The 15,872-nt window shown below is 34.4% G+C and overlaps 1 non-coding gene across 1 annotated transcript; it reads left to right on the plus strand.

Moving 5' to 3' along the window:
* The first annotated feature begins 1,008 nt into the window (after positions 1-1,008).
* On the plus strand, positions 1,009-1,114 carry LOC133098506 (U6 spliceosomal RNA). Its single transcript, XR_009702202.1, has one exon. It is a non-coding gene; the product is annotated as a U6 spliceosomal RNA (small nuclear RNA).
* The last annotated feature ends 14,758 nt before the right edge of the window (positions 1,115-15,872 follow it).

The following is a 15,872-nucleotide window of genomic DNA, read 5'->3' on the forward strand; positions in this document are numbered from 1 at the left end:
CCCGGTTCCAGGGCTGTGCTGTGATGTGGAGCGAGCAGGGCTGGAGTGTTTGCTCAGCTCATGCTGAGACACACGGAGAGGTGGTCCCATGAAACTGGCAGCTGCTAGAACAGATCTCCCTCCACCCTGACTTGGAGGCAAATCAGCACGTGCCTGTTTTTCATGATCAGATTCCAGACTTCACACAGCCCTCCTGTTAGCCCTCCAACCAGTCAGGTCTTCCCCCGTATAAGACCCCAGGACAGGGGCACCCAATCTGTGGCTCTCACTGCTCACTCCCAAAAGGGGGATGTCTGCCTGTGAATTTTCCTTTTTCATCCCCTTCTCCTCCCAGACGCACAGGTGCCAAACTGATCACTTCTCTTCCCTTCCTACCAGATTACGTGTGCATATTTCTTAAAGCCCTGGTTGTACAGGAGTCCTTCTACCAATTTCAAGCTAGTTAAAATTGTTCCATGTGTAGATTATTTCTGATGTGTTTGTTGGGGGAGACATGATCCATATCCTCTTACTTTGCCATCTTAAAACTCTCCCTATTTACAATTTTTCTAACAATTCTTTTTAAATGATATATTTTGGAGAAATGGATAACACTAGAAATATTAAAGGGATACATATCCTGAGTACCGGAATAATTGCCTGCTATTTACTACTTGAAATTATGCACCTAAAATATCAGTTGATTTATGCTCTTAATGATTCTGACTTAGATATGATTAAAGAGGTTGGAAGCTATGGTTTTGATGAAAATTATTGCTTTCCTAAAATGGTAAGTCAAAAGTTAATTCCTAATTGCCTCTTAGGAAAGACCTTTCATTATTCTTCTGAGTATTATTAATGGCTTCTAAAATCCTACACTCTTAAAGTGATTATCATCATGAACCCTGGAGCCATACTGCATCAGTTTAAAGCTCTGTGCCTCCACTCAAGACCTGAGCTGATGTCACTCTACAATCAAGCAAACTTGGGAAAGTTACTTCAGTTCCTTATAAATAAAACGTAGATTAAGTGCTCGCTTCAGGAGTACATATAGTAAAAATTGGAATGATAAAGAGATAAGCATGGCCCCTGCGCAAGGATGACACGCAAATTTGTAGAAGTATTCCATATTTGTCTAGAAGGAATCAACAGCAGAATAACTGAGGCAAAAGAACAGATAAGTGACCTGGAAGATAAAATAGTGGAAATAACTGCCACAGAGCAGAATAAAGAAAAAAGAATAAAAAGAATAAAGGACACACTCAGAGACTTCTGGGACAACATTAAACGCACCAACACTCGAATTATAGGGGTCCCAAAAGAAGAGAAAAATAAAGGGACTGAGAAAATATTTCAAGAGATTATAGTTGAAAACTTCCCTAATATGGGAAAGAAAATAGTCAGTCAAGTCCAGGAAGCACAGAGAGTCCAATACAAGATAAATTGAAGGAGAAACACACCAAGATACATATTAATCAAACTATTAAAAATTAAATACAAAGAAAAAATATTAAAAGCAGCAAGGGAAAAACAACAAATAACATACAAGGGAATACCAATAAGGTTAACTGCTGAACTTTCAGCAGAAACTCTAACAGCCAGAAGGGAGTGGCAGGACATATTTAAAGTGATGAAAGGGAAAAACCTACAACCAAGATTACTCTACTCAGCAAGGATGTCATTCAGATTCGACAGAGAAAATAAAACCTTTACAGACAAGAAAAGCTAAGGGAATTCAGCACCACCAAACCAGCTTTACAACAATTTCTAAAGGAACTTTTCAAGGCAGGAAACACAAGAGAAGGGAAAGACCTACAATAACAAATCCAAAACAATTAAGAAAACGGTAATAGGAACATACATATCGATAATTACCTTAAATGTAAATGGATTAAATGCTCCAACCAAAAGATATAGACTGGCTGAATGGATACAAAAGCAAGATCTGTATATATGCTGTCTACAAGAGACCCACTTCAGACCTAGGGACACATACAGGCTGAAAGTGAGGGGATGGAAAAAGATATTCCATGCAAATGGAAATCAAAAGAAAGCTGGAGTAGCAGTTCTCATATCAGACAAACTAGACCTTAAAATAAAGACTGAATACAAAAGAAGGACACTACATAATGATCAAGGGATCAAATCAAGAAGAAGATATAACAATTGTAAATATTTATACACCCAACATAGGAGCACCTCAATACATAAGGCAAATGCTAACAGCCATAAAAGGGGAAATCGACAGTAACACAATCATAGTAGGGGATTTTAACAACCCACTTTAACCAATGGATAGATCATCCAAAATGAAAATGAATAAAGAAACACAAGCTTTAAATGACACATTAAACAAGATGGAATTAATTGATATTTATAGGACATTCCATCCAAAAACAACAGAATACACTTTCTCCTCAAGTGCTCACGGAATATTCTCCAGAATTTTCTCCATTTGTGATCCCATATCTTGGGTCACAAATCAAACCTTGGTAAATTTAAAAAAATTGAAATCGTATCAAGTATCTTTTCCGACCACAAAGCTATGAGACTAGATAACAATTACAGGAAAAAAAAAAACTGTAAAATATACAAACACATGGAGGCTAAACAATACACTACTAAATAACCAAGAGATCACTGAAGAAATCAAATAGGAAATCAGAAAAAAATGACAATGAAAACACGATGACCCAAAACCTATGGGATGCAGCAAAAGCAGTTCTAAGAGGGAAGGTTATAGCAATACAAACCTACATTAAGAAACAAGAAAAAGCTCAAATAAACAACCTAACCTTACAGCTAAAGCAATTAGAGAAAGAAGAACAAAAAACCCCAAAGTTAGCAGAAGGAAAGTAATCATAAAAATCAGATCAGAAATAAATGAAAAAGAAATGAAGGAAATAATAGCAAAGATCAATAAAATTAAAAGCTGGTTCTTTGAGAAGATAAACAAAATTGATAAACCATTACACCGTAAACTCATCAAGAAAAAAAGGGAAAAGACTCAAATCAACACAATTAGAAATGAAAAAGGGGAAGTAACAACTGACACTGCAGAAATACAAAGGATCATGAGAGATTACTACAAGCAACTATATGAAAATACAATGGAAAACCTGGAAGAAATGGACAAATTCTTAGAAAAGTAAAACCTTCTGACTGAACCAGGAAGAAAGAGAAAATACAAACAGACCAATCACAAGCACTGAAATTGAAACTGTGATTAAAAATCTTCCAACAAACAAAAGCCCAGGACCACATGGCTTCACAGGAGAATTCTATCAAACATTTAGAGAAGAGCTAACACCTAATCTTCTCAAACACTTCAAAATATACTAGAGGGAGAAACACTCCCAAACTCATTCTATGAAGCCACCATCACCCTGATACCAAAACCAGACAAAGATGTCACAAAAAAGAAAACTACAGGCCACTATCACTGATGAACACAGATGCAAAAGTCCTGAACAAAATACTAGCAAACAGAATCCAACAGCACATAAAAAGGATCATACACCATGATCACGTGGGGTTTATCACAGGAATGCAAGGATTCCTCAATATACGCAAATCAATCAATGTGAAACACCATATTAACAGAATGAAGACTAAAAACCATATAATCTCAACAGATGCAGAAAAAGCTTTCAACAAAATTCAACACCCATTGATGATAAATACCCTCCAGAAAGTAGGCACAGAGGGAACCTACCTCAACATAATAAGGCCATATATGACAAACCCACAGCCAACATCGTTCTCAATGGCGTAAAACTGAAAGCATTTCCACTAAGATCAGGAACAAGACAAGGTTGCCCACTCTCACCACTATTACTCAACATTGTTTTGGAAGTTTTAGCCACAGCAATCAGAGAAGAAAAAGAAATAAAAGGAATCCAAATCAGAAAAGAAGAAGTAAAACTGTCACTGTTTGCAGATGACATGATATTATACATAGAGAATCCTAAAGAGGCTACCAGAAAACTACTAGAGCTAATCAATGAATTTGGTAAGGTAGCAGGATACAAAATTAATGCACAGAAATCTCTTACATTCCTATACACTAATGATGAAAAATCTGAAAGAGAAATTAAGGAAACACTCACATTTACCATTGCAACAAAAAGAATAAAATACCTAAGAATAAACCTACCTAGGAGACAAAAGACCTGTATGCAGAAAACTATAAGATACTGATGAAAGAAATTAAAGATGATACCAACAGATGGAGAGATATACCATGTTCTTGGATTGGAAGAATCAATATTGTGAAAATGACTATACTACCCAAAGCAATCTACAGATTCAGTGAATTCCCTATCAAACTACCAATGCATTTTTCACAGAACTAGAACAAAAATTTCACAATTTGTATGGTAACACAAAACACCTCGAACAGCCAAAGCAATCTTGAGAAAGAAAAATGGAGCTGGAAGAATAAGGCTCCCTGACTTCAGACTATACTACAAAGCTACAGTAATCAAGACAATATGGTACTGGCACAAAAACAGAAATATAGATCAATGGAACAGGATAGAAAGCCCAGCGATAAACCCATGAACATATGGTCGCCTTATCTTTGATAAAGGAGGCAAGAGAATACAATGGAGAAAAGACAGCCTCTTCAATAAGTGGTGCTGGGAAAACTGGACAGCTACACATAAAAGAATGAAATTAGAATATTCCCTAACACCATACACAAAAATTAACTCAAAATGGATTAAAGGCCTAAATGTAAGGGCAGACACTATCAAACTCTTAGAGGAAAACATAGGCAGAACACTTTATGACATAAATCACAGCAAGATCCTTTTTGACCCACCTCCTAGAGAAATGGAAATAAAAACAAAAATAAACAAATGGGACCTAATGAAACTTAAAAGCTTTTGCACAGCATAGGAAACCGTAAACAAGAGGAAAATGCAGGCCTCAGAATGGGAGAAAATACTTGCAAATGAAGCAACTGACAAAGGATTAATCTCTAAAATTTACAAGCAGCTCATGCAGCTCAGTATCAAAAAAACAAACAACCCAGTCCATAAATGGGCAGAAGACCTAAATAGACATTTCTCCAAAGAAGATATACAGATTGCCAACAAACACATGAAACGATGCTCCACATCACTAATCATTAGAGAAATGCAAATCAAAACCACAATGAGGTATCACCTCACACCAGTCAGAATGGCCATCATCAAAAAATCTACAAACAATAAATGCTGGAGAGGGTGTGGAGAAAAGGGAACACTCTTGCACTGTTGGTGGGAATGTAAATTGATACAGCCACTATGGAGAACAGTATGGAGGTTCCTTAAAAAACTAAAAATAGAACCACCATACGACCCAGAAATCCCACTACTGGGCGTATACACTAAGAAAACCATAATTCAAAAAGAGTCATGTACCACAATGTTCATTGCAGCTCTATTTACAATAGCCAGGACATGGAAGCAACCTAAGTGTCCATCGTCAGATGAATGGATAAAGAAGATGTTGCACATATATACAATGGAATATTACTCAGCCATAAAAAGAAACGAAATTGAGTTGTTTGTGGTGAGGTGGATGGACCTAGAGTCTGTCATACAGGGTGAAGTAAGTCAGAAAGAGAAAAACAAATACCATATGTTAACACATGTATATGGAATCTAAAAATAAATAAATAAATAAAGGTTCTGAAGAACCTAGAGGCAGGACAGGAATAAAGACACAGATGTAGAGAATGAACTGAGGACACAGGGAGGGGGAAGGGCAAGCTGGGATGAAGTGAGAGAGTGGCGTGTATATAAATATACACTACCAAATGTAAAATAGCTAGTGGGAAGCAGCCGCATAGCACAGGGAGATCAGCTCCGTGCTTTGTGTCCACCTCGAGGGGTGGGATAGGGAGGGTGGGAGAGAGATGCAAGAGGGAAGAGATATGGGGATATATGTTTATGTATAGCTGATTCACTTTGTTATGCAGCAGAAACTAACACACCATTGTAAAGCAATTATACTCCGATAAAGATGTTAAAAAAAAAATGTAGCTAATAATATAAATGACCACATTAGGTTGGATGAGGACCACATGAGTTAATAATTAAAAAGTGTCAAGAGCATAAGCTTTGACATATCTTCATAAAGGCTAAATTTGTCTTCTGATTTTTTGATGCATATAATAGAATAGAATATTACGTTAATCCATTTTTGTAATATATATAAACCTATATTGACAGCAAATGGTCACATGGGATCTTTTTGGGATGATGGGGATGATAGATATGTTCAAAAACTAGATTATTGTGATGGCTGCCCAACTCAGTAAATTTACTAAAAGCACTAGATTATACACTTAAGATAGGTCAGTTCTTTCTATCATATAAAGTTATACTTCAATGAAACTATTTAAATATAAATATACATGAAATTAAGGAAAGGATATATAAATATATATACATATAACATATATACATATATACAGATAACATATATACATATATATACATATATACATATAACATATATACATAAATATACATATACATATATAAACACAGAAAAAAGTTTCATTTGCTAAGCTAAAATCAACATTAGATACAAATCAATATTACATTTATAATTAAAGGCATCATTCAGAGTAGTTATTTCCCATACATTTTCTGAGTATCTATTACAGTATTCAGTATTCAGTATTACTATTCAGTATTGGGGGATATCAAGGTAAACAAGATACCTTTCACTGCCTTTGAGGAGCTCTTAGTGTAAGGCAGGGGAAGGTTAACTAAGATCACAGGACTAATTCAACCTGTTTTTGTACTAAGAGCTAAAAATAATTTTACAATTTTAAATAGTAGAAAAAAATTAAAGAATAATATTTGTGACAAATGGAAGTTAGATGAAATTTAAATTTAAGTGTCGATAAATGAAGCTGTATTGGAACACGGCCACGCTCTTCATTTATGCTTTTTCTATGGCTGCTTTCAAGCTACAATGGTAGAGTTTGGTAGTTACAACAGTGATTAAACGTCCAACATACCCTAAAATATTTACTGTCTTGTCCTGTAAAGAAAATGTCTGTCAACCCTTGGTCTAAAATGAGAATATAGAGAAAAATAACTTGTGGCCAATCTTAATGCCTCCAATCTTTGCTATAGAGAAGCTTTCTGAAATCTATTAGTCTGAGTTTTTTCCTGGTACACCAAATGCAACTGTTTTACAAGTTTAATATTGCAGTGCCTCAACCACTGTGACTATCTGAGGTTCCATTATTTTAAATTTGAATAGTCTATGTTTGGTACTGAAAAGGCCTGTAACTATGAAAACTATTCAGAAAAATACCCAAATACTACGATGATTATAATTTATATCTTGGACTGTTGCAACAATTTATCTTTAAAATTAAATCCTTGATTTTTTGTTCTTAAAAATACCTAGAAGACAGACGTTCAAGTTACTATTAATCAACTGATGCAAGTACCCTTACTTTGTAGAACCAAAGATGCATGCAATAAATATGGGGAAAAAACTGGCAGTCTTAAAGAAGAATCCTATTTGATAAATCTACACAAATTAATCAATATGTAAATCGAATGCAGTCAATCAACAAAGGGGCAACAGATTAAGTACTATCAAATCATTTATTGATATTCTTACCTGTTGATAGAAGGTGGGAGCTCATACTTAAAATATATGCACCTTTAAATAAAAATGTATTTTATTTAAAATGCACCAAATTCATACTGACTAACTCTTAGAAAGTACCTTAGTGACATTAATTTCGATGCATCCTTCCTCTGGCTCCCTTTTTCAATTCATTTATTCATTTAATATCAAAATTTTATTTTGTTATATTGAATAATATAGAATGCATCTCATCATCAATATTCCAGAAAACCTCATGGAAAGCCTAGGAAGGCATAACAAGGAAGACATTTCCATAGATTTACAATTAGCAGTGTAAGTGAGGGTCACATGTATCAGATTTTATCATTTTGTGTATTTGTTTTCCATTAAACACATATGCAATTAAACATGCTCTCGATTTTTTTATCACTTTCAACCTGCATTGTGATACTCTTAAAAATTCATGATTCGAAATGCTTCTTCTGATTAGCCCAAGATACCTGGAACTGTATCTTCATTTTTGGAAAATGTGTTCTTAATTTAAAACAGTATTCATAATCGTGACTTAAGATTGCTTAATTCTGAAAAGGCAATTTCAGAATTCAGGCTATTCATTCCTTATATTCAACTTTAATGGTATTAGTAAAAAAACAAAATAAAATCAAAAGAATGCAGACAAATTCTGAATTGGATTGCTCAAAATGATTTGTCAAACAACTGTAATTGTCCTCTTAGATAGAATAATAAATAATACCTCAGATTTACCTGCCAGAATATTTAATTTTATAAACGCTCCTTTTCCATTCTTACATGAAGAAAGTTCTAATTTGCCAAAATATATCCAAGACACTGAGGGATATACTGGGGTGAGAGGAGTGCCCCTTTAGAATAATGTCATAACTACGTTAGAGACTTTTAAGATCCCTACTCAAATTTCCCCCTATACCCCTCCTTTTATTTGGAATTCTGTCTCTTTAAAGGCTTAAAGCCACAAAAGGATTCATCCTATTCACACCCTTGTTTCTATTCCTTTATATCCAATGCAATTAAATATCAGCCACATTGGCAAAATGACCTCTTAATTAAGAAGAATCAGCAAAGAAGTAACTTTAAAGTCCTGATGTTTCAAGTCGGACAAGGGGCACTTGAGTTGTAGCCTTGGAAGAGACAGGGTCATAAACAGCAATGAAGAGGATTCACAGGAAAAAAAAGGGAACAAGAAAGGCACTACAATGTCAGTCAAGAAGACAACCTCTCATATGAAAGTCTGATTGAGGCAGTGGTAGTAATAACTGTCCTCCATGTCACATCAACTTTAAACAGTATTTCTCAAAAGAGACTGTGTGCCTTGGAGGCACTAGGATAAGGTACATTCTAATCTCAAAACAACATTATAATGAGGTTGATATTATTTTTGTCCCCATTATACAAATGATAAAACTGAGGCCCAGAAATATTCAGAAATTTGCCCTGGTGGTCACACCATGTAATGAGCAGAGCTGGGATTCTACCGCCTAGCAGAGTAGTTAAGAGTATTGACTCTGCATTGGTTTCAATCTTGACTCAGCCAGTACTGTGTAATCTTTGACAGGTTACTTAATCTTGCTGTGCCTTGGTTTCCTTATGAGCAGAATGAAAATAATAGTAGGTAATATTTGTAAAGTGTTCAAAATATTGCCTGGTACTTAGTGTTTGATTAATTTTTTTTTTAATTTCAATTTCCAATTTTTAATATATCAAATATTGCTTACATTCCACAATTGCTTATATTATGCTATATCTGACAAGTTACTGGTAATAACTGGAGGAATGTAAGATTGTTGAAAGCTGGGATCTCCTCTGTCTTATTTATTGCTGAAACTCTAAGGCCTAAAAACAATTCTTACATATAATAAGTGTCAAATAAATAGTTGTTGAAGGAAGGGAAGAAGTAAGCAATGGCAGTAGCAATTCAGTAAATTTTTTTTAAAAAGAGAGGAAAGGAAGCAAATATGAGACTATATAGCCTAAGTTCTTAACTACTACTGTAGACCGCACTGCCACACTCATCATACTGATTCACGCTGTCAATGTCTGGTGGTAGCACATTCAATATATTTACTGTCATGCTCTACTTTGAAACATGAAAATATGGCAAAAGACCAAGAAAAGGGTTTCAAATAGTTTTACCTAATTGTTTTGTTAATAAGTATCAAATATGCAGTATATATACGCTGATACTATTTGGGTTAAATAACTATCATAAAAAGGAAAAAAAGGAGATGGTTTTAGAGTTGTGCTGATTCTGAATGATTAAGCTATATTTAAAGAAAAATATAGAAATCTTAAAACTGCAAACTAATGGAAAGAAACAAATACACCCTTCTTGAAATCTATGCTCAAGAGATTTTTTTAAAAAATACTTTATGACTTGCAAGGTACTACTTGATCAGAATATACCCTGAATTTATAGTTATTTATGTCAGTACAACACAGAAAAATGAGATCTGATACAACCTAAAATATACTGTAGTAGATCAAGGAAGGTATTTGTGGAAACAATATTATCTACATAACTAATTCATTAAACATTTAACAAATATTTAATGCTTGTTCAATTAAATTAAAAAAACAATAAATATCTTTTGAACTTAACTATAAAACAAATCAAAATTGAAAGATATTACAATTTTAGTTACACCTTAGCAAAAATGAAAAACTGAAGTAAATAAATGAAAATGAATATAAATTAAAATGAAAGATTATGGAAATTTTTTTCATGGTCCTTCCTGAGCAGTGCTTATAAAAGGAAATAAAAACTCATGTGCTGATATGCCATCAAAAACAAAAAACTGGGGAAACATTAACCCGTCATAGACACACTGGTTTTCTAAAAACCAGTGTTAACATAGAAATAAATATGAAGCCTGAAGGGAAAAGTAGGCAACTGAAGACAAGCAGCAACTATCAATTCTCAAAGAATGGGAACTAAGAGTTAAGGCAAATACCATGTTGGAAACCCATCTAAAATTTGAAAATCTGAATCATCACTTTTCATAGGAGAGGATTGAGTTTGCATGGGACAGAGGAATCACACTTGCGGAATCCTTTAGTCTTCCCTAACATTTAAGAAACTGAAGAAAAAATAAAGATTGGAAAAAGAGTTGCAGTTAGAAGGAAAATTAAGAGAAAAAGCATGAGGGAGGAGGGATAGAATAAGTATTCTCTAAGCAGAGTGGTTTCTATTTAGTTAGAGGGAAGGGACTGAAATTAAAGACACCAAATGAAAATCTGAAGGACTGGTTTTTTACTTTAATAACCTGTTTAGGAAATGAAGATTAGCATTTGGAGTAGCATGACTAACCACAATGGTAATAAAAATCTTATGTTTCATGTTTGTAAATTAGAAAATGAAATCTCTTAATCAGGCCAGGGAAAGTCTAGAAGTACCAATTCATTCATAAGAAATTTCTCTATGCATCGACTTGGACTACATAACTGTCAAGGACATTGTTATGAATCAGCCTCAAAATTGTTCACTGAATAAAAACACATCATTTGTCACAACATTCTAAGCATCAGTTCTCATTCTCAGAATTTGATTCATTCCTGTTCATTTGGATATATGTACACATATGTTCCAATTAGGCTGCTTGTCAAGTCAAAATTGCAATTAACCTTTCATTAAATTTATAGCAATCTTTTACTTTGAAAGTTATCAAGTCAGATAGATCAAAACAGACATATGGCTTTTGTGATCCAGACTGACAAAGAGCAATTTGTCACATTATCTTGAAGACTGCTCCATTGACCATCTAAGTCAGAATTCCCCGTGATAGCTATAAAGATGTGCAAATTCCTAGGTCCCAGGCTGAACCTTTTGAATTATTATTAGAGGGCTTAGGAAGCTGTACTAAGTGCTTTATAGTTACTATTTCATTGAATCATTATATTACACTTAAGAAATAAGAAGTACTACACTAAAAGCCCCATTTTACAGATGACCTTGTTAAACAGCTACACAGTTATAGAGCCAGGGTTCAATTCAAATATGACTCCAGAGTCCAACCACTAAACTACTGAATTATTCTACCTCCTTCCTAATTTGGGTATAGACAGAGGATCATTTGTTTTGACAAGATAAACATGCTATGATAGATGTGTTCTGTGCATGAATTTGAAAACAATCATCACAAAAATTCTTCTTTGCCTTTTATCCCTCCTTCCTATTCTTGGTATGTTGAAAATGGAGCCAAGGACAAATGGAGAAAGGTTAAAAGTGTATCTTTAGCTTGTTCTGCCATGAATCAATCACGTAATATGCATAAACAAAAGAGAAGCAATGAGAACTCATAGTTCAAAGAGGAAAATACCTACTAAAAGGAATATAGCTTCCCTATAAAATAGTTATCATAGTGATTCCTATTAAATATAGATAATTACAGAGATCGCAATATTTATATCTGAAATATCCACAATTTCAGATATCATGGTATCATGAAACTGATAGATTTTCTATCTTTACATACTAGTTTACCTAAAATTGGCAAGAAGGTATGTGTTCTATTCTAAGACAGAGAAGCCTATGGAAAATGTTACCAAAATACTGATCACACATAAACTTGTTTAGATAGAAATCCTCAGCTGAAGAGCTCCACTGCCTACAGGTCGTGTTCAGAACATACAAGCATTGGCAGATAAGCAAATTATGCCTCTCCAAATATAAGGACATGTGGGCCCATTATCAAAGAATCCCTGTACTGTAGAAAATATGAAAAATATAATTCAGAATAATAGATGATGAAGAAAAAAGAACAAGCATGTGCTGAGCAAATATTTCAACTATGTTGTGTTATGAGTAATAACTATATTGTTAATAATGAGAAATAAAAACAGCCAGTTCTTTCTATGTACCAGGCATTGTAGTAAACATCTTACAAACATCAGAACATTTTCTTCTCACAATTGTGTGAGATATGTATGAGGACTCACCATTTACAGTAGAATAACTAAGAAATTCTGATAGGTTAAATAATCTGCCCAAAGCCATGCAGCTTTAAACTGCCATAGCTGAGATGGAAACCCAGCTTTATGGACTCAAAAGTTTACACTGCAAAGAAATGCCTTATTTGAACCAGGGGTTGTGTTTTGAATTATGGGATTCCACCAGATGCTATATAAGCATCCAGGTATAAATGATACGCTGGTGAAATCCACCTGTAAATGTCACTTCCATCACCTTCCAGGACTACAATCATAGGATTAGCAAGATCCTGACTTTCTCATCCCACACTGTCGGCTTCAGACACCTATAGGCTACTGGCTCCAGGAGATTTCTTAGTTATATTAACTCATCTTAAGAAGCCCCATAGCACGTATTATGATAAGCCTTCTACCTGGTACCTTGGTGCTTCATTTTAGTCTCTAAGAACGGCACCAACTACCTGGGGCACAATATTTTCTCTGGGAATGTCTTCCTTACTCTTTGGTAGAATTCAAGTAGGAAAAAAAATTCAGAAATTTGATTTAAACCCTCTACTGTAATGTAACTGTATAATTAAATAATTAATTATAATTAAATATGAACTCTTGCTTTTTGAAATGTATTTCTGGGAGAAAAAAACAGATGATTCAACTCATGCTAAAGTTATGTTTCAAAAATAAAATCTGGATTATTCAACTATAGAATGGTTGGGATTGTAAAAGAAAATGCAAAGTGATTAGCATTCTAATCCTTATCTATTTTCATTGGAAAAAATTAGACAAGGAAGTGCTGTGACCATCTGTTAATCAAAGAAGAGCAAGAACACTTTAGCTTTGTGTTCCCAGAAAGACATTTGACTATCCTAAGTGACTGTTTTGAGCAGAGTGAAGGGAAAACCTATTTCAATCATTTGATTGTACTTTACACTATTTTAACCTCCTACCTGTGCTGTTTTCCATTTTAGAGGTTAGAAGTAGTATAAAATACAATCAGATCATTAGGATAGGTTTTCTCTTCACTGTCTGCTCAAACCAATCACTTAGGATAATGAGATTGCACTAAATAAAGATCTGTGACATCTAATGAATTGATACAGAATCTGATCCTGAGCCCCATATAAAGTCTTTTAGATCTCAGATCAAGCAAGCCTTCTTAGAGAGTCCTTCTCTGACCTTCTTGACTATGTCAAATTCTACTTGTAAGAGCACATCTCTTTTGTAACATCTGCCAAAATTAAAAGTTAGCATTTATGTGATTATTTCATTAATGTCTGATTCTCCTACACTAATGTCTGATTCTCCTACACTAAATTGTAGGCTCCTGGAGAACTACCAGATGCCCAGAACTCCAGAGTACCTGCCACACAAGAGGCACTCAATGTATGCAGTTAAATGATTTAATGAGTGAATGAGAGAATGTAATAATTCAATAGAAAGAACTTGACGGAAAGTTCAACATAGGTGTTGTTGTAATTCGTTTTATTTTTTACTGTTCAATTAGCAACTCACTCACCAAATTATTTTTAAACCTAGGTCACAGACACATTCTTTTCCACACAAAATACATTGTGATAACATTTCAATTGAATGTGGGAATTGGTTCTTAATTAATCTATTTCATCATTATCATACTTGAAGGATTCAAAATTTGGCAGCTTGGTTCACTGATTTTCAAAAAATTCGTCTTATACTGTAGTCTCTCAGTTGTAGAAAGTCACCATCTTATTAAATAGCTCAACAGGAAGCAACTAAGTGTCCTATGACAGGTAGGAAAGCATAAATTAAACCATTGGAGATATTCAAATGTCTGTTCTCTTGAGAAACATAGAACTAATGATGAAAAATAATAGCAGCTACCATCAACTGATTGCTTACTATATATCAGGGCCGAAGCTAAGACAAAAACTCCTTTATTCCTCACAATAATTGTTTAAAATGGATATCACCCTCCTTTAACATTTTTTAAAGAAGAAATCAAAGACCATAGAGGTACAATATCTAAATTTTGGGGTCCACATGAATGAATGAATGAACAGAAGCAGAACTTCTAACAGATTTTGCCTGAATGAAGGGCAACATCAAGGAACAGCTAAAAGATATGATTTCATTCTTGGAAGCTTTGTGAAGCTAAATATTACTGTGACATTAATAATTATAGCTAACATCAATCTAGCACTTATTATGTTCCAAGCACTTTATATACATGATCTCCCACTTAAGCTTATGAGATAAATATGGTATAAGTACTATTACATAAATGTTTATCCTCAATTTATCAACAAAGAAATTGAGACTCAGAGGTTGAGTAACCTGCCCGATTAACACATAGCTGTTAAATGACTGAGCCAAGATTCAGATCCAGTTCTAAGGTCATGACTTGAGCTCTTAGCCTCCACACTACATATTCCTGTACGTAGTTCCAACTTCTGCAGTTACAACTTTGGTCTTACCACAGCCAAGTGCATATGTGATCCTGAATCAATAGTGGCACATGTTTGTTTTTCTGGAAGACATGAGAGCACAGTGAAAGAGGTGAGAGGATGGTAGGCCCATTTCATCTCACCTCCTTGCTGTCTAATTGGACCAATGGAATAACAACAAAAGAATGTGTAAGGCAAAACATTAAAGTAGTCAAAAACAGGACAATTTAGGACCCATCAGGCTCTGAACTTTTACAGGTCAGAGAACATATCTGTTAATATGCCTCTTATAGTACAGATGTGAGGAACTCCAGTAAGAAACACAGGAGTTAACTGCTTGAGAATGATGACTTAATTGAGTAGAATATATATTTCTCTTCAATTGCTCATCTTAGAAAATTCTATGAGATACAGTCCTAAAAGTTTTAATAGGATTGAACTATCTATTTTAGGAAATATATTATTCTTTATGAAGGACCATCCCCCTCTCCTCGGGCAACAACCCACCCAGGGTTTTAACTAATGCATATTGTGTGGTACTGACAAAAAAGCACTGGAAACCTGAGTATTCATCCTAGTTCTGGCATTATGAGTTGGACCTGGGTAAGACTTCACCTCTCTGGCCCTCAATTCCCTTCTCAGTAATATGAAGGGATTGGGCAAGTTAAGATTATAAGAATGTTTCTGGAGAAAATCTATAATTATTCAATGCCCTTCTGGAAAAGTAATAGCAGAAGGTTAAATAAATAATTCAAAGTATAAAAAGGGTAAAGAGTTTTAATTTTTATATATTATTTTTTCTTCCCTGTAGTATTAATTAATGCATTTCCAAACAAAAGTATCTAATCAAAAACACAGATAAGGTATATGGGCCCATTGTAGGAGCTACGAGTTAGATCTAGT

The sequence above is a fragment of the Eubalaena glacialis genome, chromosome 9 (assembly GCF_028564815.1).
Source record: "Eubalaena glacialis isolate mEubGla1 chromosome 9, mEubGla1.1.hap2.+ XY, whole genome shotgun sequence".
Taxonomy (NCBI): domain Eukaryota; kingdom Metazoa; phylum Chordata; class Mammalia; order Artiodactyla; family Balaenidae; genus Eubalaena; species Eubalaena glacialis.